The 21,854-nt window shown below is 42.1% G+C and overlaps 1 long non-coding RNA gene across 5 annotated transcripts in view; it reads left to right on the top strand.

Annotated features, from left to right (window-relative positions):
* Nucleotides 1-21,854, top strand: part of LOC110357303 (uncharacterized) — a 105,505-nt gene that overhangs the window by 10,751 nt on the left and 72,900 nt on the right. For 2 of the 5 annotated variants that reach the window (XR_010467495.1, XR_010467496.1), the window contains exon 1: nucleotides 16,875-17,055. The exons of 1 other annotated variant lie outside the window; for it this stretch is intronic. This is a non-coding gene — a long non-coding RNA (uncharacterized LOC110357303). 2 more of the 5 variants (XR_010467493.1, XR_010467498.1) reach the window with 2 other exon arrangements.

Genomic DNA, 21,854 nt, shown 5'->3' with positions numbered 1-21,854 from the left:
GCAAATAGTATCTGCAATATATTTTTCTTAGAAATTAGCTTATTCCAGTGAGATAGGAGGATTTTCTCTGTAAGTAAAAAGTGTCAGAAGGAAATGCTGTTGAGAGGCATGTTAAGAGCTGCATCAATGTGGAGGGCACAATGATGGCTTTTCCCTGGAAAAGGATCAGGTCTCTGTGGGGGTAATTCATAGATGTCATATGGGAAGGAGGGACATCAGTATTTAAGGAAGGATGAAACAGAGAGTTTATTTGTATTTTGAGTCAGAAACTCCAGGAGGATCTGAGCCCGAGGGCAAGGCTAAGGCTGCAGCTCTGGTCAGGTACTCCTCCAGAAAACCCAACCATAGTAATGCAGACAATATCCCTTGTGCAGAGTGCACACAGCAGGAAATACAGCCCATATTTTTCCCCTTATCAGCGACTCACAGAATGGACTTCTGGACCGTGCTCTTTCCTCAGCCTTACAGGGCTGCGTTACTTTCTGCAGAGCGATGCAGCTCCTGCAGATGAAATGTCAGTCTGCTCCCCTGCAGGCATTTGGTGTCTTGAAAACTAAGGACAGATTGCTTCACAGCTGCGTATCAAGCACTGGTTCTGGTTTTAAAACTATTTCTGGGACAGTTGAAAACTTGATTACACTTGCATCCCTCCATTCATTCATGTTTGTTTCCTGTCTTTGGCCTCAAAACAGCAGAGTTCAGTGCCCCAACAGAGCTGTGGGCACCTGCTGCCTTCCAGTCAGGTCACACACCCAGCAGCTCACATTACCACTGTCCCCTCAGATACTGCTGGTGATGGCTTAAGCTACAAAATCCAATGCTTTCAGCCCACTTCTGGCCATGGGAAGAATCTTCCTAGATCCACAGATCCTCACAAGCCGCTGTAAATCAAAAGAGCTCTAACTGACTTTTGAAAGCTAGTGAACAAGCACCTCTAAAATAAACTACCAGACCATTTAGGGCTTTCAAAGCTAGTGCCCACTCACAACATCACAGATAGAAAATCTGTTGATGTGAAGACCAGGAAAGACCTCTGTCAATACCTAAACACCAGCTCCCAAGTCTACTCAGTCCCAGTGACAGAAATGTGGCACATTCAAATCACCAGGTGAGACAAACCTGGGCACAATCAGTTGGCAGCCAAAAGTAAAGGCTGCTTGCAGACCATGGCCAAACCCCAGTGAAGAGGAAGCTCTTCGTGGGAGAGTCAGGCTGGATCCCCAAGCTGTGGACCTCCTCAGTCAGAAAGGCAGCAGTAAATGTCACCAACCTTCCTCTGGCTGGTGGCAGCAGGGCTTGGGCCAGGGTGCCAGAGAACAAGAAAGCAGGAGCTAAAAGTCACCCAGGAAGGGAGGACTCTGTGGACAACTGGCTGTTCATCTGTGACGTTCCTGCTGTTGGCTCTGCTGCTGTGGCACCACAAGAAGGGGCTGGGTGACTGCAAGGCCCGAGCTGGGCACACATGTAGGAAGAGGCATTAATAATATCCTTGACTGCTGCTCTCTCTGAGGAAAGAAATAGTGCTTGGAGCTGGCTGCACGCTCCTTCTGGGGTGAGGGGTAAATCTGTGGTTACTAAAATGTCCAAGAAGAATGCAGATGCTGGCCCCAGGAGCAGGGGCTGGTGCACTAGCACGGCAGACATCCTGTGGCACTCTGGCTGCCAGCTGGGTAAATAGAGAATGTTGTGAAATGTACAGACAACCCAATCAAAACTGGCTCACAGTCTTATTAATTAGGCATAAAATGACAGAAAGTCTGATTTTGAGCAATAAACAAGTGTTTTTTTTAGGGAAAAACCCCTGGGAGAGCAGTTGCTAGCACGGGGGACACGGTTTAGTGCCTGGTTTAGGTTGACGGTTGGACTTGATGATCTTGAAGGTCTTTTCCAACCAAAATGATTCTATGTCCTGACCACAGGCCACCTGCAGAGCTGAGCTGGGTTTGTACCATAGGTCTCATACTGTACTGTCACTATTCTGACACCAAGTATAGCTTGGAAGTTCAAAATATACCTTAAAACAATTAGAATTCCCTTTGAGATCCACCTGGAAAAAAAAAAAAAGGGGGTACTAGAGCGAGAAAGCAAGGCAGAAAGAGGAAGTAAACCAGTGGTCTTCCCACGGATTTCAGAATTCTTTTTCATGCTTCAAATTGTCTTAATTTCTTTTTGTATAACGCACCACAACAGCAAAGCCACACAATCAGCAATTCTCCAGTCAACTGCTATAGTCAGGTGGCATCTAGAGCAAGGTTAAGGTAATTTAACATTAATATTATCGTTTTCTAATTTCATTACAATGCGTTATCAAATACCCTGTTGCTTAAAACAGAATTACAGCTCCAGTCCATCTTTTTCCTTTTAGAGAGAGTTAACTGTTCAGGGTGAAATCAAGCTCCATGGATTGAGTTTCGTACTTTACATTAAAACACAATTCAAATCCATGAACATTATATAGGAAGGAGCAACAGAAAAGCCCCTCAACCTTCTGCCTTCTCAAAATTGCCAGCAGGTTAAAAAGCTGACTCAAATGCTGGGTTTGTCACGGAAAGATGACTCAGGTGAAATTGCTAAAGGTCAAAGCCTGTGTCAGGACACTGTCTACCTGAGCAGTACCAATCAGATGTGCCATGTTGTGTGCGCTACTCGACTTTTCATTTGCCAGCATTAAAATGTAGGTGTTGAGATGGCCATCACTTGCATTGAGGGTTCTTTGCAGATAAAAGCTGGATCTGCAAAACTGAAATTTACAGTAGCAAATTTTAGATTTTTCACAACCCTTCCTACTTTTCAGGAAGTGAGAAATTGAGTTTTTTAAAGCCTAAATTGAATAGAAAAGAAGTTTTATTGAATCAGCCAGAAACAATTATTTGCATTGTGCCTGACACTTAGTATTTACATCTGCTCCCCTTCAAATGTTTTTAGAGACAGCAGCTACCTGAATGTGAGCTGGACTCTGAGGACTGAGATACATCATGCACATTCATTAAGATGTCATTGTGGCTGTTTCATACAAATTTGCTTTGCCATCAAATGAGTGCTTCTCAAATGGACAAATTGAAATATGAAGAAAAAACATTACCTATTTTTCAGAAGGTGCAGGGACTATGAAGACAAGCATCTAAGATAAGTTAAGCAAGATAATCTAAATGTCAATATTTAGACTTTGGAAAATGAAACTCCTTCAAATATGCTCAACTGTGGCAAATGCTCCTTCAAAACAAGCAAAACAAGCAACACCAAAGCAATATAGTTCTCTGAAGTGCACCCCTTAGTCTGTACTGTTATTCAGATCATTTCATTGTACAGAAATCCCTGAATATTTCCTGGAACAGAAGCTGGAATTCAACTGACCATTGCACACCTAATGCATCTGGGATCTAATCATGCTTAGTTTTCTTCAGTATGTACGTTTAATTTTCTTTCTTCTCCCATTGGTTCCACCAAGTGTCCTTAGTGTGAATTTCTTCTGTACCTTGTTTCTTTCTTGTATAGGTTACAACTGTGGCACCTTTACGTTAATTTTACTACATTGTGGTTGTTATCAGAAGGAAAGAGAAAGATATTTAAACATAAAATAAAAAAACCTCAACTGTTTGTTTTTTAACCAGCGTTTGAACATATTGCAAAAATACTGCAATTTATTAAATTAGTTATTAATTAATTCTAAACAAATTTTATTAGAATAAATTCTGAAATTACTTTGGTTTCATAGTAGCATATGTAAGCATGTGAAGTTCTTTAACCCTGACAGAACAAAATACCTTTTATCTGAAGAAATCAATCATTGGGGTTTTTTTTTCCTTCTTCCTGTAACTAAGAATTTGACAATATGCAGATCTTAACAAATGACATACACAAATATGTGCCCTTAAACAGCAACAATTCCATCTGTCAATAAAATTGTTTCTATTGCCCCCATATTGGGCCTTGAGTTTACAATGCACATGCTGGGTGAGCAGAAGACAGCACACAGAAAGACTCCCATTTATTGAGACTGGGGATTACCCTCTGGTTTTCTGCTCCTGTTTCAGGCTGAGTCCTACTAATAACAAAGGAGGTGTGTGTGCTAAAAATGCAGAAACAACACAATGGCCTTTCTGCAGCTGAGCAGGTATTTATTTTATTTATTATTATTATTTTTTTTTAATAGTGTTTTCAGACGTTCAGTTTCTTTTAGGAGGATATGTTCTTTGCCTTTTTAATTGCTCTTATATTGCAAAGTTGGGTGAGAACAAGTCCTATGGCTTAGGTCACACTCAGCTGGATCTTATTTACTAATGCTCCTGGCAAACAAATTAGAGAGTGCCCCCTTACTGAATGAATTAATGAGGATTCCCAGTTCCCTATACATTTATTGAGCTAATGGCCATGTTTTCTTTGGGTTTCTTCATGTGGGCAAGGCTCCCAAAAGCGATACTACTGATCTGAATTCTTCTGTGTGCTATTGAAATTATGCTTTGTCCACCTCACATGCCATTTTTTTCAGCTGCTTAGCAACAGTGACAATAATCCATCAGACAGTAGATGCCTCCGAAGGGTATTGAAAGCTCCAAAGTTCATGCTTGGTGGCCGTATCAGACACACTTTAGTACCTGCTGGTGTTTCCAGTCACAATGCCCTTCAGAAATAAATAAGAGGTGATCTCTGTGTTTCAAAAAGTTGAACCTGTAGTGCACCTTGTGTAACTTCCAGCAATGTGTTTTTGACTTCAGCATCTCAGCACAGTGCTGTTCCTTTTTTTTTAGTCTCTAAAATCAGACACTTTCTTACCTGTCTCCCTCTTGCTCACATGGTTTTAATTTCTCTATTCCCATTTAAAAATATTAATTTTACTAGACTGCTTCTAAAATTGTGTGTCCAATAGTAAGCACTCTTTTTCCTGAATAGCTTAAAACAAACATATATAGATACGCACACACATGGTGTGAACGTGAGTACATATTAACATAAACTTTTGTTTTATCCAAATGAAACTCGAGCATTTTCGATTTGCAGTTTCATTAGTTAAAAATGCATTTACTAAGATAGTGTTAGGATTTTACATTTCTGGGTGAGTGAACCTGAGAGTACCGGAAAACCTGGCATGGATCTTTAGATAAAAGGATAAGACAAAACACAAGAGAGTAACTTATTTCCTTTAAAACTAGAAGGGATGAATTAATATCCTAACATGATTATGAGGATTGTGACATCTACTTAACCTGCTTTTAGAAATGATGTCTGCTTACAGCTTGGGATTGTCAGAGGCTTATTTTCCACCCAAGGTCCTCCCTTTGTGCTCCTTCATCTTTCCCAGAGAATGGTGGGAGAAGAAATTTGCATTTGTAAATGTGGAGCAGCTCTCACAAGCATCCACAATCACTCCAGCCGATTTCCTTGGTCAGAGGCTGAGCCCCATCCCTTGCTCTCTTTCACAGCAAAGCAGGAGCTTTAAGCACATCTAAAAGGAAACCCCCTAGCTGCAAGGGTCAGTCGTACCTGAGCCCTTACCCAGATCCCCCTCCTAGGAAATGTGCCCCAGGTGCTTTCTGCTGGACCACAGTGCTGTTCACACTCACAGCAGGGAAGCAACCCCTTGGGTTGGGTTCTATTTCAATGAAGTAGGGACGGCTGGTTGTTCCCATACATTGTCATATGGTCTGTACCCCTGGTATGCATATATGCAAACAGAGATCACCTCTCTGGTCCTCCTTTGGTGCAAGTGCCCCACTGTGTCTCCAGCCTCTGTTCAACCATGGGTTTGCATCCTAGAAGCAGGAGAAGAGAGTACACCAAGGGGTTCTGCTGCTGTGTCTCTCACAGAAAAAGAAGAATAAGACAAACCAGACAGCAGTAATTGCAAAATAGCCCTGATCTGAAATCAGGCACACTGCCAGACAGCTCTTATGCAAAGAAAAAAAAAATAGCTGGAGATTTAGCTCTCCTACATAAAGAGCTTCATTTCAAAGCCAGAGCCCTGTGCTGACAGGCACACATGCATACACATACTGTTCTTCTGCAGCAGTCTTTAGAAATCAAATGCATGCCACTCATGCGGTGTTAGCATCGTCTTTGCCACGGTCTCTGGCAGCACCACCAAATAGGGCAAGCTTGGAATTTGTCACTGTGGGAGATCTGTTTGGTTTGGGTTACTAATCCATCTTTCCAGGTTCTGTCTTCCCATGCAGGAGGGAAGGGAATGTTATCAGAAGCTGGTGCCTGCTGGAGCACAGGGTGCCCTCTGGCCAGCAGGACCTCAGCTCCACCAAACATCCCCACTCCCTCAGAACAGAAAACTCAATGTTCTCTATTCTTATGGCTTGGAACAAGCAAATATTTCATCACAAGTTTCTAAACTGATCTGTCTTGCACAACATAGCTATGCATTCAGGCAGTTCACTCTATCACTTTATAAGATTTTGCATCTGCTTCTGTTAAGGCACTGGAGTTGCTAGTGTGTTTTCTTGACTTGTTTTATTTTTAAACAAATTGTTTCGGTGTCTGGCTGTCAACAGCTGCACTCTTCCTTTTGTGCATTTTATATCCACTCCTTTGTGCAGCGTGTTCTGATAACTGCAGCTCAGCTTCAAACTTGGACCCACAGAAATCCTTTGACAGGCTGTCAATTAGGCTTGCAGTTCACCCACAATTTCAGGATTTTTCCCCAGACTCGTGGAATTCTTTCTTGAATAACAAATAATACAACTTAAGCACTCACAAAAGTGTGGCAAATGTTAGAGGATTTTCGATAGGGTTTTCTCAGTGTGAGCAAGAGCTCTCCAGCCTCAGCCCGATGTGGGCTGGTACCCTCGAGTGACATGTTTGACTCTTTGGATATAGCTGGTATCACCCACTCCATCACTCGCTCTGGCAGCAGCAGAGCCTGCCAGCTCCGGGTGGTGCTCCAGATAACCTTGTTAACATCTAACCTCAGCCAGTGTCAGGCTCGGTATTATCAGTAGCTCAAAGTAGGGAACATAAACAATGAGGTGGAACTGGGTTAAAAATCACCAGACAATGACTGAAATGCAGGGTTCAGTATTGGATCACTTTGGTTCTTGACACAGGGTGAAACCCTGAACAACAAGTTTATCGTGGATTCCATCCCCTTTGGAGTAAAATAATGAAAGACCAAAGAAAATACAGAACAAAAGTATGGAACTTTTAAAAAAGGCATTCTTGTACGTTTATTTTTATAATTCCAAATTAGAAGCATTTTCTATGAAATGTTTCAATATTTTTAAAAAATAACAGTGTCAGTGTCCTATGAACAAACCATTGCCTAATATACCCCTGTGGCAAGATCTATTGAAACAAGCCTACTGCAGATTTCCTGATGTTAATGTTCGTAGATAGTTTCCTGATTTCTTTCTTTCTGTGGTTCATCAACTTATTTTCTTATGCTTGAATTTGTTATTTCTAGTGATTTGTTTGTTTGTTTTTCTCTCTAAGTTGTACAAATAATGACTTGCAACTTGTGTTGTATATTGCCACAAACCTGTTCTGGCTGGCATCTATTAACAGCAATGTGCAGTGACTCAGGTATTAAATGTATGAGGATGTTTGTATGCTCTGTCTTCTGTTAGTGCAGTGTTTAAAAACACTCAAGACAGTAATTAAGTAATTAGATATATATTGATATTTGTTTGGTTCAGTCTTCCTGAAAAAATACATGAGCAGTATTCGTTTGGGAAAAAACTCAGGGATCTAAATATCTGAGGTGGAAAAGTTGAAGTTTGCATGCCTGAAATGCTGAAGTTCTCTCATGTTGATATGTGTGACAGTGTTACTGCTGACAATAACAGCAGTTGTTCATCAGCCGCCAGCACTGTTACAACACTGAGCAGTAAGGCATAAGCAAACCACCAGTAACATATATACTGTATTTACTAATTTTAAGTCCCAGGAAGGACATAGGCACCTCAATTTTAAGAGTTGGATTTGGTAAAGTATGATTTTGAGACTGGAAAACAACAAAGGCATATGTTGTCCTATAGAGGTGGGATTCCATGTTTGTCACGACTATGCAGGTGACAAAGTGTGCCCTGTCCCCAACGGGTGCCGTGTCAGGAAGGCTGCAATGTTGCATGTCTCTGGGGCAGCGAGGGTTAAGCCGTGTAAATGCCACTCTGAACAAAGGCTGGATTCATGTGTTTTCTTCCTTGAAGGGAGCAGGAGAAAGAAACGTAAGTAAAATATATCAAATGTTATTGTGAAACAAGCCTGTTGCTGTTTTCTGAAAAACAAGGATGTGAGGACTCATTTTAGAGGCGTGCTGAAGCAGCAGGGGAATGGGAGGGTGACTGCAGCCGCTCTCCCTCCGGGGGCTGTCATTGCCCTGCCAATGCCAAGGACTAAAATCGGCCAGCTTCTTAGAAGAGGACGTGGTGCTGACCATGTGCCACAAAAAATGTCTGCTGTACAAAAAACCACAAGCTATTTCCCACTCCAAAGCATAATCTTTAATAGTAGCTGTTCTTGAAGTAATTGGAAAAGTTATTCTGATTCCACACCCTACCCCCCCCTTTTTTTTTCTGGAAAAAATATCTCCAGTTGCAGCTTATGCTTTTGAAGAGCAGTTTGAAAATCAGTCCAGCTGATCTAGACAAACTCAAAATCCATTAGAATAAAACTTCTTCCTTGACTACTCAGCTGGGATCAGAATAACACAGTATATTACTGAGTGCTGATTAGTGAAAAATCGAATCAATTCATTTGTTCTCATTTATTGCACTTGGACATATTACTGATGACTTCTACTGAAAAGGTCTCTCCCTCACCAATTAAACCAAGTGAAACACTCAGTTGATGTTAAGGTTGACATGAGGAACATTATAAACTGTTGTGACTAGACAAGAAACACAGTGAGATATTGTAACTGTAGTCACTGTGAGAAATAAACTATTGCTAACTCTTAGAAGGCTTTGCCTACATGCAGCAGTAGATCCACTGTTGCCTGGGTGGAAAAAATAGATGTGTCTATTATATAGCTCTGACAAATTATCAGCATTTTCAGTAAGCTGTGGTAACACATCCACAATCCCCTGGGAAGGTGAGATCTCTGCTGAGCAAGGGCCAAAAGGCATGTGCAGGAACATCCCCCTACAAATCTGCAGCAGAATCATGTCACTGCTGAAGTGCAGTGTGTTGGATGGTATTTGGCCAAATTGTCCAGTCTCTCTGCAGTCCCGCTTTTGTGCGTAGTATGAATGTGAAGTTGGGCATTGGCACTTCCTTTGCCAATGGGAATCATAGAATAGTTTGGGTTGGAAGGGGCTTTCAAAGGTCATCTAGTCCAACCCCCTGCCATAAGCAGGGACATCTTCAACTAGATCAGGTTGCTCAGAGCCCCGTCCAGCCCGGCCTTGAATGTCTCCAGGGATGGGGCATCTACCACCTCTCTGAGCAACTTCTGCCAGTGTTTTGCCAACCTCATTGTAAAAAATTTCTTCCTCATATCTAGCCTGAATTTCCCTTCTTGAAAACCATTACCCATTGTCCTGCTGCAACAGACCCTGCATGACCCCAGGCACCGGGGACCATGCTGGAGAGTGGGAAGGATGTGGAGCACTGGCTCCACATCCACTGGGTTTGGACAGTGCAGAAGAACTTCAGGTCTCAAAGTCTAGGGAGATGAGTCTCCGCAGGCTGCAAAGATGACAGGTGAATGAGATAAAAGATGTAACACAGCAGGCACAGTGTTTTCCAGCAGTATCTGCTGTGAACCTGACAGCAGACACAATCAAGGCTTGTTTGCACTAATGCTCACTCCAGGTGTGTGCTCACCTTGGAGAAGTCGGGTACGTGGACAAAACCAGAAGCTACAGGAGATATACTGACATGGTGGATGAGTCCTGTGCAAAGAGAACACCTTATTGTCAGCATATTTAGGCTTGGGGGGTTTCGGAGGTGTCTGCCATCTCAGACAGGTGGCTGTCCATGAAAATGAACATTAATTTCATGGCCAACTGGAAGGTCAATTTTCAGCCAAGAATTAAATATGAAAAAACAAATATATCTATAGAAAACAACTGATAATACGTTTCTGTGGTTCATAACAGTGCTGACAAATTTTACCACAGACAATGAGTTTATTGATTTTGGCAATGCTTCTTGACCATACATTTTTGGTGTTGATTTCTTAAGGGGTCATTGTTTAATATTTTGACATTCAGTAGTTAAAATATCGAGAAAAGCATGGGACTGCACTTCTTGCAACTGGAAGAACAATATGGGATTGCAGTGTATTGCTCATACCTGCACACATGGTTAATAATGCATGCATCTTAGCATACATCTCTGACAGTTTCTTGCAACTGCACCAGAATGTGCTTCTAAATGAAGTCAAGAAGTAATAATTACAAATTATGTTTTCGTATATATATATGTATATATATATGTATGTATCATTGAAAGATACTAAATGAAATCATATTTCATTAGGCTAAATTCTGTAAGAACATCGAGGAATATATGTCTACATACTTTGCAAAAATGTATTTCTGAGACTGCTACATCAAAACTTTTAAAATTACTTTTATTCTGAAAGTGCGTAAACCCATTAACATTAAATGAGACTTTTCAAAACAGGATTCAACCTTCTCAATCCGATTGCAACATGCTTTATTTGAATACATACACCAAAACATGAAATTATGATAGTAATTATTCCTGGAAGGTATTAAAAAGTTTATCTGTATACATAAATCGAATTATGGCTTTGGTAAAGGTACATTACAAGCAAATAGATGCAGTAGAAACCACTTCATACTCCTAGAATCTACTGCCAAGACCGTCTAATCTTTTAAAATTAGTTCAGGCTGTTGCTCTGAGATAGCCTGCCTGTACTTGATTACATATGCACAAAAATCAGGAAATTAAAGAAATTGTCAAGAGTACAAAAGTGATTTCTTGAAAATGTTAGTAAGAGAAGGCCAGAAGTGAAGGTAGAGAAGACTACAGCCTTCTGCAGTCCCAAGAACTGGCTGTTCAAATGCATGAGCAACACAGAGAAACCATAGGGGAACTCAGTGCCAAGAAGTCTAAAGGCATTTCAACAGCACATTTGTGAAGTGTAATTTTGCAAAGACTTATAAACTGACCAAATTGGGAAGGTTTTCCTGGGATTAGAAAAAGACATGGCCTTGCCATGAAAACTGCGGCTCTGCCAGACTTGATGTTCTGCTACAAAGAGTAGTTTTCCTCATGGAATAAATGTTACAATGTTCCTTGGACATTAATGTTGTTAAATAACAATAATAACCACAGAGAAGCAGCTCTCTAACATGGAAAATTTCAATATTTACACAGTGCAAAGCTAGCTGTGGTGAAAATCAAGGTGTTAGAATAGGAGGGATGAGGCAACTGAGCAGTAATCAGCGTCATGTCCTCCACCCACCGCATGGATGTACATGTGTGTATGTTTTGTTGCTATGCCAGCTACGAGTCAGCACTGGAAACTCACTGCCCATCTACAACAATGTGCTTCAAGTAAATAATGGCAATTAAAAAAACAAATGGAAAGGTGTATCCAAGCAGTTTCTTGGTTAATACTTCACTGAAAAAGCAGTCAGGGATAGACACAGGAAAAGAAAAAGTATTTCTTTTTTCTTACCCTCCCCATCATCTCCTCCTTCCTGACAAACAATGAGCATTGCTGCTCTGGTCCCATGCCAGTATCGGCGTGCTGAACTGTGAGATACGGAACTCATGTGAATGTATAGCTGTGGTCATGACAGTGGGAGCCGAGGAGGCCTGGCAGAAACATAGGAGCTTATGTGTTTGCCCAAGCCGCCCGAGTCTTTCTTCTCTCTGAGGTTCAGTTCCCAGTCCATAAAGTCAGGTCATTTCTTTGACCCAGATGAATGCTGTAGGCGTAAATGCCTTCAGGACTAGAAGATATATCCATCTTGCAGTAATGACAAGCCACCAAAACCACTGAGAGTCTCCTGGATTGTCAAAGCCTCCTGGCCTCTGTACAAGTGATTGTGGCATGTAAATGAATGCTGACCTTGTTACAGGACTAAAGGACTTGATCAGAAAAGAGGGACACCATCCCCCAACACCTCCCCACTGACCCCCCCCATTGAATTTAAATAACATGATGGTCAGTTAGTGAAGAACAAGTTAAATGATCTAATACAACTTTTAACCTTTTGTCTGTATGAGGTTTACTTTGCTGCTGGCAGCAAATGTAGGATACATTGGTAAAGATCCTGAGCTGGGGAACAGGCTCTATGTTTTGTCTGATGTCTTTGGAATCTTTCTCTCTAGAACATCCTCCACAAACCATGTCTAGAGTGCCAACCACATGAAGAAGCAGGATTCTTGGAAACCATATGCAGATGATGAATCAATGAGGAAAAAGAGGAGAGAAAGCATGGACAGCCTAGGCAGGTGATAGAGCATGAGCATGTGCTCTACAAATCCAGACTGCCTTAAGCTAAAGCAAACAAAGCAAGCTGGGAAAATTGCAACGGTTTAGATTTTCTAAATTCAACTTTTTCTGTTTTATTTTGAAACAATTTGCCCTTAAGGAATGTCAATTCATTTTAATTTGCAGAAGGCTGACAACTCATCATGTTACATTTTTTTTAAATTTTGCTGGAAAGATTTTTTTTTTTTTGGCTGATCCCCGAAGCAATATTTCCCCCTCTAATTTACATTAACTACCTTTCAGTATAACTCCCTCACAATTTCAAGGCATGACCAAGCCCAGTATCTGATTGGTGTTTAGAATAAAGTTTCTCCAATTGACAGATTTTCTTATAATTGTTCTCTTATAATTTTTCCTAGATGAACTTATCTGATCTGATGTGGCATTTTGTGTGCTTTGGGAACATAGCCTTCTCAAGTGCTCAGACAACATGAGATGAAAACAGTGTCTAACTTGAGCTGCACAGTACCAAAACATAGTGCTGGAAGGAGATGGACAAGTCATTGAGACCCATCCTCCTTTGCTAGCAAGCTGTAGATGTTTAGTTCAAAACTCTTGGTAGAACATGTACTCCAACCAGCTCAAAAAGCTTCCCAATGCCCTCAAGACGCAGCTGTGCAACAGTTGTGTGTCATTTGGTGGGAACAGGAGAGGGTGAGGCCAGCCCCACCAAGAAGGTTGAGTCCCTGTTGGGCAGAGGAAGAGACATAGACTGTGAAAGGCAGCAAAGAAAAATTTGATTCGGACTTAACTAAAATTTTTTGTACCAATAAGGGCAATTCAGTCCTTCTGCAGGCTGCTGGGGAAAGTGAGGATCTCATTCAGGAAGGTCTTTAAGAATGTGTCAAAATGGTATGGTTGCTTCATCCTGGGGTTGAATGGCCTTCTGTGGTCCTCTCCAGATTATTTTCCCTATATTTTTCTATAGATCACAAAACATTTGTGAGCTATTTCTTCCTCTCCTACCATGATTTATCTACAGAAATCACTTCTGAAACAATTTTCAACCCTTTCCTCTGAAACAACCATTTCCTCTGAAAAATTTCCTCTGACTGTTGTATGAAGTACTCTCAGCCTCCAACTAGAATAAAAAGTTATCGGCTAGAACATCACTTATCTAAGATCACATCCACAGGCACAGGAAACCCTCAGAAATTACAGGCACATTGGGAATCTCCTGAAACTATGGCTTTCAAAGAGTTTAGCTGGACCATGACTTTACACCCCATCTTTCTAACCACCCCAAGACTAGTCTGGGGTCCACCTTAACCATTTCTGGGAGCACAGCTGTCTCACTCATGCTCAAACCAATCCTACTGTCCACACACAGATTCTCCAAAAGCTTGCATTGATTAGCAGTTCTCATGAAGGTGGAAACTCTCTGTGATGTGTGATCCAGGAGTCCCTGCTTGCTAACATGCATAAGGTCAATACACAGGGACCCACGAGTGCCAATGACTCGATGCAGATATCCACACAGCGGTGGAGGTCAGTGTGGGCAGGGTATTGACATCAGCTGCAGCCTTGGAAGCCTTGCAGGAACATTACGGTGTTTTGCTCTTCTGTCACTGGTAAAATGAATCACTCCAGTGAAGTTAGACATCTGTGTGTATAGCTGGGAACAGGAGGGTGAGCCAGTAAGTGAGACTGGATGTGTTATGGCTAGCTGTCTTCTGTTCCATTTGATCACTTGAACAGACAGATGACTGCTTACTTTAGGCTATCAGGCATATTTGTTGTACAAAAGGATCTATGGAGTTTTGGTTATGCTTTTTTTCTAAACTTGCTGGAATTATACTGAGTGTTCATTAAAATTCTGAGACTACACTTGGTGGGGAATGAAGACAGTACTAAGTATCAAGGTGAAGGGTAAATGCACTGCTCTCTATGCTGTGCTAATATGCTTCCTTACGTTAGAAGATAATACAAACTCACAGAAGAGAAATGTGGATAAATAAAGTGATAAAGAGTGGTAAATCCAAGTACAAAAAACATACATAAAGAAATAAAATTTTATAACTTTATTACAGATGTATTTCCAAAACTGAAATATTTCCAGAGGACCAGTTTTCCATTGGACAAAAAGTTTATTCTGTGGTGCTATATCAACAACCTCTACACCTGTTTGGAAGAGGGAAGTTTTATTAAAATGCTGACAGTCAAGTAATTTTATTCCATGAATTACTAGAAATGCAGAAAACAACTAACTGTGGGCAAGTCCTGAGAACTGATTTGTCTCAGAGCTTGTTTAGAGACATGATCTGAACTAATTTATTTGCAGAAGATTCATACTGAACATCACACTCAGTAACTAGCAAAATACAATTTTTAATGATGATCACTAGAGGTATAGAAAAATAAAATTTAAAAAAATCAGTGAAAGGAAAGAAAAAAAATGATGTAACTTTGCAGACAAATCTCTTCTGCACAGCTCTTTAACAAGAGCTTTCAACAAGGGGGAGTGTGTGTGGGTGGAACTGATCTCACCAGCAACCCACTCTTTGAGAAATTAGACCAAAGTATACTGTTCCCCAGATGGGTGGAAAGTCCCATCTTAATGCATCTTAGTAGTTACAAATAGTCAAGAGCGATTACTTGTAGGATCCTAGGAGTGCTCTTTGGGTTTCCTGCTATAAACAGTAGGCAATTAAAGTCAAGCGAACTTTAACCCTCCCCATGAACTGAACTCAGTTGCTCAGAAGGCTACAAGACCTTTCCAGCAGACATTGTTGTGAAGTGTCTACACTGATTGCATAACCTGGAGGAGCTGTGCAAACACAGGTTCAAGAAATCTGAAACTTTGCGCCAGGACACTTACTTCAAAAAATGCCAAAGCAGGCAAATCTTTTAGGGCCAAAAAAGGATGAAAACCAAGGTCTTTTATGGCCTTGCTTAATGCTTAGATTCTGAAAGACCAAATACTTCTCTTCTGGATTTTCAGAAGGAAAACTTCCATGTTTTTCTCCAGCAGAGGTAAATTGGAAATGAGAAACTTCCTGCAACGAAAACTTAGTTTTCAATTCGCTCTATGACAAAATATAAAATGTAAAATATAAAAAGCAGACTGAGGCTTATATCTCCTCTCTGAACATTCCCCTAACATCCATGCCTCCTGAAGGCCCTTGGAGGTCTTGCTGCCCACCAGAGCCTGACATGCAACCTCAAAGTCACAAACATTGTGGGACCAAAAGTCAGCACTGCAGTGGTCGGCACTGCACTGTCCAAGGCACCTTCTGCACCCAAATCAAGGTAGATTGTAACACATCTCCTTCAACTTAGAACCATAGAGTAATTTGGGTTGGAAGGGATGTTCAAAGGTCATCTAGTCCAACCCCCTGCCATGAGCAGGGACATCTTCAACTAGATCAGGTTGCTCAGAGCCCCATCCAGCCTGGCCTTGAATGTCTCCAGGAATGGGACATTTACGACCTCTCTGGGTAACCTGGGCCAGTGTTTCACCACCTTCATTGTAAAAAGTTTCTTCTTCATGTCTAGCCTGAATCTACCCTCCTTTAGTTTAAAACCATTATACCTTGTCCTATTGCAACAGGCCCTGCTAAAGAGTCTGTTCCCATCTTTCTTATAGGCCCCTTTTAAGCTCTGAAAGGCGGCAATAAGGTCTCCCTGGAGTCTTCTCCAGGCTGAACAACCCCAACTCTCTCAGCCTGTCCTCACAGCAGAGCTGTTCCAGCCCTCTGATCATTTCTGTGGCTCCTCTGGCCCCTCTCCAGCAGGTCCATGTCTTTCCTGTGCTGAGGGCTCCAGAACTGGATGCAGGACTCCAGGTGGGGTCTCACCAGAGTGGAGCAGACGGGCAGAATCACCTCCCTCAACAGGCAGGGGGGCTGATGGACCCCATGAACACAAGCTACACCCACATGTAGGCAGCAGGAAAGCTGGGCACAGGTGGCTTTCCTGCAAAGCTGCCTAGTGAGACTGTTGATGACCAAAGCATGCTCTCTGTAATTGCTATAGGCTTTGGTTTCCTCAACTTGGGAAATACAGGAAAGTTGAGGGGGAGGGAGCTATTTCACAGCCATGCCTGCAAAGAACGTGATTCATTTATTTGTTCTTCTGTGAACACCCTAGCTGGATGACTAAGTTAGATCCGCAGACTGATGACCCAGAAACAGTAGAGATAAGTTTTGTATGTAGGGGAAAGAAAAAATAAGTTAAAAGCCATACATAGATTGTTATTTTCCCAAATTCAGTGGTTTACCTCACAGGCTGAGTCCTAGCCAAAACTAAGAATATAGCACAGATACTTCCCCCTCTCAGGGTGGGGTAACTGAGATTTGCTGCACCTGTGACTTCTTAAATTAGCAGCACATAAATTCATTATAGCATCTAGGATTCTCAGATATCAGAGTAGCCTGTTTCTTTTCATGGTTCTTGTTCAAGCAGTTGAGGTGGGAGCTGCTGGTTTTACTGCACCTTTTTCTTCCCTTGGGTAAGATGTTTGCACTTGCTGGGGGGTAGAAAGAAAAAGGAAGAAAGTATTAGGTGAACAAGTCTGATCTGGTAGCTTGGGTTGCTAAGCTCCCTCTGTGGAGGTAGTAACTTGCCTCCTCCCTGATCAGAGGATAAATCTGGAAGGTGGGATGCTGCAATGATCTCTGAGGAATTGAAAAGACCAGGTGAGTGTAGGGTGGGAAAATGCTTCTTGGTTTTGCTTCAAGCCTGTTTATGAGAAACCTTTACTGTGAAAGTGTCAAGCTGCAAAACAAAGTGGGTGTGAAGTAATCTATAGCAGGCTAACCAGTTAAACTGTGGCTAATATCAAGCTGGTGCTAAACTAATGCAAATATTTTGTTTTATTTGTTAGACCTCAGAGATATTCCCTGGGAGGCTGTATCTGTGGTGCAAATGTTGGTTTTAGGCTGTTGTGTTGCTCTCAGCCTGTGATTCCGTAGTGCCAGTGAAGTGCTGTATGTACAGCTGTAGCAGATGAGATGTTCTGGGTGCCTGTAGAAGCTGATGTGTCTCATTCCAGCACCTTCACCTGGAAATGTGTGGCAGTACTCTGCAGAGGGCAAGATTCTCAGCCGGTGTGCATACACGTCTGTGCAAGCCTGCAATCATAAATACATTCAGCCTCTTGGCTGAAAAGATCCAAATATCTATGTTTTTCTGGCCTTTCTCTTGGAGCACTGGGGTTATTTTTCTAAAAAAAAGTGCTTTTTTTGAATGCAACTTGAGCCCTGAGCCATGTGTGACCCTGGCACCAGCCAAATCCCTTTTGAGTACTTGGTCGTCTAACCCCGTGCGCATCATACAGGTTGAGGTAGGAAAGGTCTCCTCTTCCCGTCACCTTCCCTTGCAGCTATCTAGACAGTATCTGACACAGAGGCACTATGCGCTGGCTGTTATACAAGCCATCAGGTTCAAACCACAACACCCTTATTTGGCCCTTTAACCGCTGTAGCCATGAATTCCAGAACGGCCCTGTGTAGCTAAGAACTCATATCTCGACCTATCTTATGCTCTTAGATTGCTGTGAATGTTTCCTCATTCCTGTACTGTGATATAGCTATAAATGTAGAGGTTAGTGCCTCTCCCTTATTATACGCTTTGCAATAGGAGAATCTTGCTTCTCTCTATACCACTCTAAAAGGCCAGTCTTCATAACTGGTTAGCTGGCTTCCTCAGCTTCCCCACCACTGTTTTTACTCTTTTCCAGTCTCGACTCTGCCAGAGGCTGTATTCTGTAGGGCATGACAGGCTTTTATTTCACATGAAGTTCATAATCCTTCACAGAGTCAAAATTACTGAAAGGTGTACAGTGTTGTTTCCTCACACTTTCTCTTTCCTAAATAGTTGTGGTTTGTAATTCTTATGGTCTAGCACAGCATATCCATGTTTCCATCATAAGTGCCACAGGAAAGACATACTTCACACCCAATACTCTTTCTAAATGTTGAGTTTTACCAGAGCTGGAAAATAGCTCAGGTGAGTGACCTTTCATTGGAGGTGGTCTACATGAAGGCCTCTTTCTTCAGTGAGTGGGAGGAAAGCAGAAGAATGGGGACAAGTGTCCAAGCAATCCTGGCAGGGAGTGACGGCATGTGAGGGGGACCCTTGCTCAGCAATCAGGTTTGATTGAATTAGTTGTTCAGGTATGTGGTAAAACGGAACTTGGTAGCGAACAGAGAGCCCGGATGGATGTGTTTACCTGCAAAGAGGGTCAAAGGTATAAGGTTTAGAGGAGGCAGAGATAATCACAGAAGGTCAATCAATGATGTCTGTCGAGTGCTGGAGAAATTGGGTCAAGGGGAGGTACAAATCAATGTCTTAGTCCAGTTCGATCTGTAGTATCTCTGCGCAGCCTACTGGGTTAAGTGTTTGGTGGTTAAGTGATGGTCGAGGGTTTGCTCTCACCAGACCAAAACTTTAGAAATGCAGTGAAATGAAATTCATATTTATACCTATTGTGATGGAAGGGCCATTTACATCATCCTTTCCAAAACACAGAATCCTGTCTGATAATATAACTGGTGTTGTGTCCAAAAGAAACACCAGAGTGTGAGCAACTCGCATAGCATAGGAATGAGCCATAGTACAAGGACAGAAAGTTCTGATCCTCATTCTGCAGGAGTGTTTTCCAGTCAGCAGTGACCTGAGTGAGGGCTGGACTTCAAGTGCCATCCTTCCCAAGAAAGTACATCGTGTTTCCCAGCCACCAAGTCCTTCCTGTTTCACTCTTGGGAATTTATCATACAAAGCTGAAAAGTTCAGTGAAATGGATGGAGCCAGATCTCGTCCAGACAGCTGTATAGCTTGATAACTGGATGAGGTGAGACACGTAGGTTTAAAACCCCATAAGAATTTGAACCTGACTTTCTGCATCACTTCTTGGTGCTTTAACTGCTGAGAGAAGGGAACTATAATGCCCCTGTCCCTCCAACCATGCTTTCTGAGGTTGAACCAAGATAACTTGGTGGATCCAGGCCTGGAGATGTGTAGATTGTCAAGGGAAGTCATGACTGCTGATGTGCTATAAATGCTATGCCTAGGGAAAAAAATGAGTAGAAAATCTAAGTCATGTGGGTAATTCTAATGTGTTACATTTTACTTTCACATTTTGTTACTTCCACTCCATACTGTGAGGACTATACCTCACAGAGAACCAGGGAGGCAGCACTGGCTTGTTGAATAAGGGTAGAGATTTCTGATCTGTGACTTAGAAGCTTTCAGAATGTTGGTGGTTCCTCTTCAAAGTTTCTCAAATACAGATCAATGTAGTCAATGAAAGGTAAATGCAATCCCTTCCTTTTGCTGCAGAAAAGCAGTGCAGAATTGCAGTCCTACCACTGTGGAAACTCAGGGAGGAGCTGCTTGGGATATCCTGGACTGTGTAGGACATCAACAGTGAAAGTGTTGGCTGGTGGGGACGTGTTGCTGGGAAATCTCCCTGTTTCACATGTGAGGACCTCTGGGTGTTGCCCTGTAGGTGGAAGCTGAGGCAGGGTGGCATGAGGAGCAAAGTGGGATCTCTTTTTCCAGGAGATCACGAAGACAAAATACTCTGCAAGGTTTTCCCAGGGTCTGTGCTGACCTGGGAGAACAACATTTGTCAGGCTAATTGCGGGAACAGAAACTTTAAGATGAGCTTCCTTGCACTGAGGGCATATGGGGCTTCTGTTTTGTGTGCCTACACTGGCATGAGCCTGGAGTCAGCAGAGTCACTCCTGATTTATATGTGCTGAAATGTTAGCAGGATCCTATCCAGTGTCCTCCGCTCACTGCACTTGAACGGCCTTTTTCTTGTTATACATGAGGCTGCTCTGGAACATGTTCTAGGTCATTGTGAGCTCTCGTGCCCTCAATTGCAAGCAACACATTTGTCTCAGTGCAAGATTTTGCCTTTGTTATGTTTGGTCACCTTGGACTGATCTGAGGCCTCCATCCAGGTAGCTTTGCAGTCTACAGAGCAAAACTGAGCAGCTTCATCAAGTGGTGTCCCCTCTGTGTGCATGTGTGTGTTTATGCACACGTGTCTTTCTTTCCAGCTCCTTCTCTCCCTCCTATTTTTCCATTTGGTTCTGCTTTGCGTTTTATTTATAATGTGTTGTCCTGTTGTGAGTATTGCTCATGCAAGTTGAGTTAAGATTCCCTAAGGAGTCTGTCTGGCACTGAAAAATTAAAATGAACTTTTTTGTTTTTCACACTCTCAAAGCCCTTTATTATAAGCTAGGGTTTTTGCTCCAGGGTAGTAGGATGTTGGGAAGAGCTGAAATATGGCACTGATGAGAATCAATTAGTATAAAAACTGCATTAGTACCCAACTGCATGCTGATTACCCCACCCCAAAGGCCAATGTGTTTGCAGTTTAGGTCACAAGTGAAATAAGCATGTTGAATCTCATTCTATCATGTCGTGCTCCTATGGACTTTCTTTTCCACCTCAGTGCTTTTCTCTAGATCTGCAAATTGTGTCCTATTGAAAAACAGGCAAAATATGTCTGGAAATAGCAGCTCTCTCCCTTCTTCTTCCCCAGAAAATAAGGGAGTTGTCTTGCAAATACCAAACTGATTTGCTTCAATTTGGCAGATGGCAAGAAGGGACTTTGGTGCCATTCAGAATGAGGAAGGTGGTAACTTATCTTAAATCTATAAGTTTGACTTATTTTACATGAAAGATCTGAGTTTGTCATCTCTGCTTGCTGCAGAGTCCCAAGACGTATCTTGCACAACCAGTCATGTGATTTCTTTTCCTCTAAGAGTATGTACAACACTGGCTTTCCTTCCGGAGTTAAACAATTCACACACTAAATTGAAGAATCAACTCTGATTCTGGTTATGTGGTGATCTTAATCAGTTAAGGAAAATAGTGGCCTCTCTGCTGTTGAATTCCTTTGCAAGTCCCAAGGATATGGTAGTGGTTCAACATCCTGCCAATCTGGAGGTGAGCAGATTTTGGGGTTTGTTTAATTCAAGAAAGGAACAAAGTAAGGAAGACCTATCAGGTGAGGACCTGCTCTATGTAACCAAAGGCTTTGTCTTTCGTGGCCTCTGATCCTCTCCTACTGTTCACAAAACTTAGTTTTTGTCCTCGGTTGTCATGCTTTGGCCAGGAGAAGAGAGATGTCATTTTTACTGCAGACCACCCAGCTTTGTGGCACCTGGGTTTTAACGGCAGACAAGGGATAAAAACTGTGGGAGGTTCTGTCTTCTCCTGTGTCAAGTTCTGCTTAACCACAACTGTGTCCTAATTCTGGCTGATGGCTTGGTGTGGTCACTTGCCCTTTCTTCCGCAAGACACATCATATGCCTCTATAAAACCTTTTGATAGCTTTGTGGTACAAAAATGTGCAATATAAATCCAAAGGCCACTCTTTAAAGTAAGGTTGTAAAATGTATACAGGGCCCATCCCACTTTGCCTCTTACTATTTTCCCTGTTCCTCTTGTAGGCACCTGCACAGCATTAGGTAAAATC

The sequence above is a fragment of the Columba livia genome, chromosome 1 (assembly GCF_036013475.1).
Source record: "Columba livia isolate bColLiv1 breed racing homer chromosome 1, bColLiv1.pat.W.v2, whole genome shotgun sequence".
Classification (NCBI taxonomy): Eukaryota; Metazoa; Chordata; class Aves; order Columbiformes; family Columbidae; genus Columba; species Columba livia.
The sequence above is the reverse complement of the archived record's forward strand: the minus strand, read 5'-3'. Positions and strand labels throughout refer to the sequence as shown.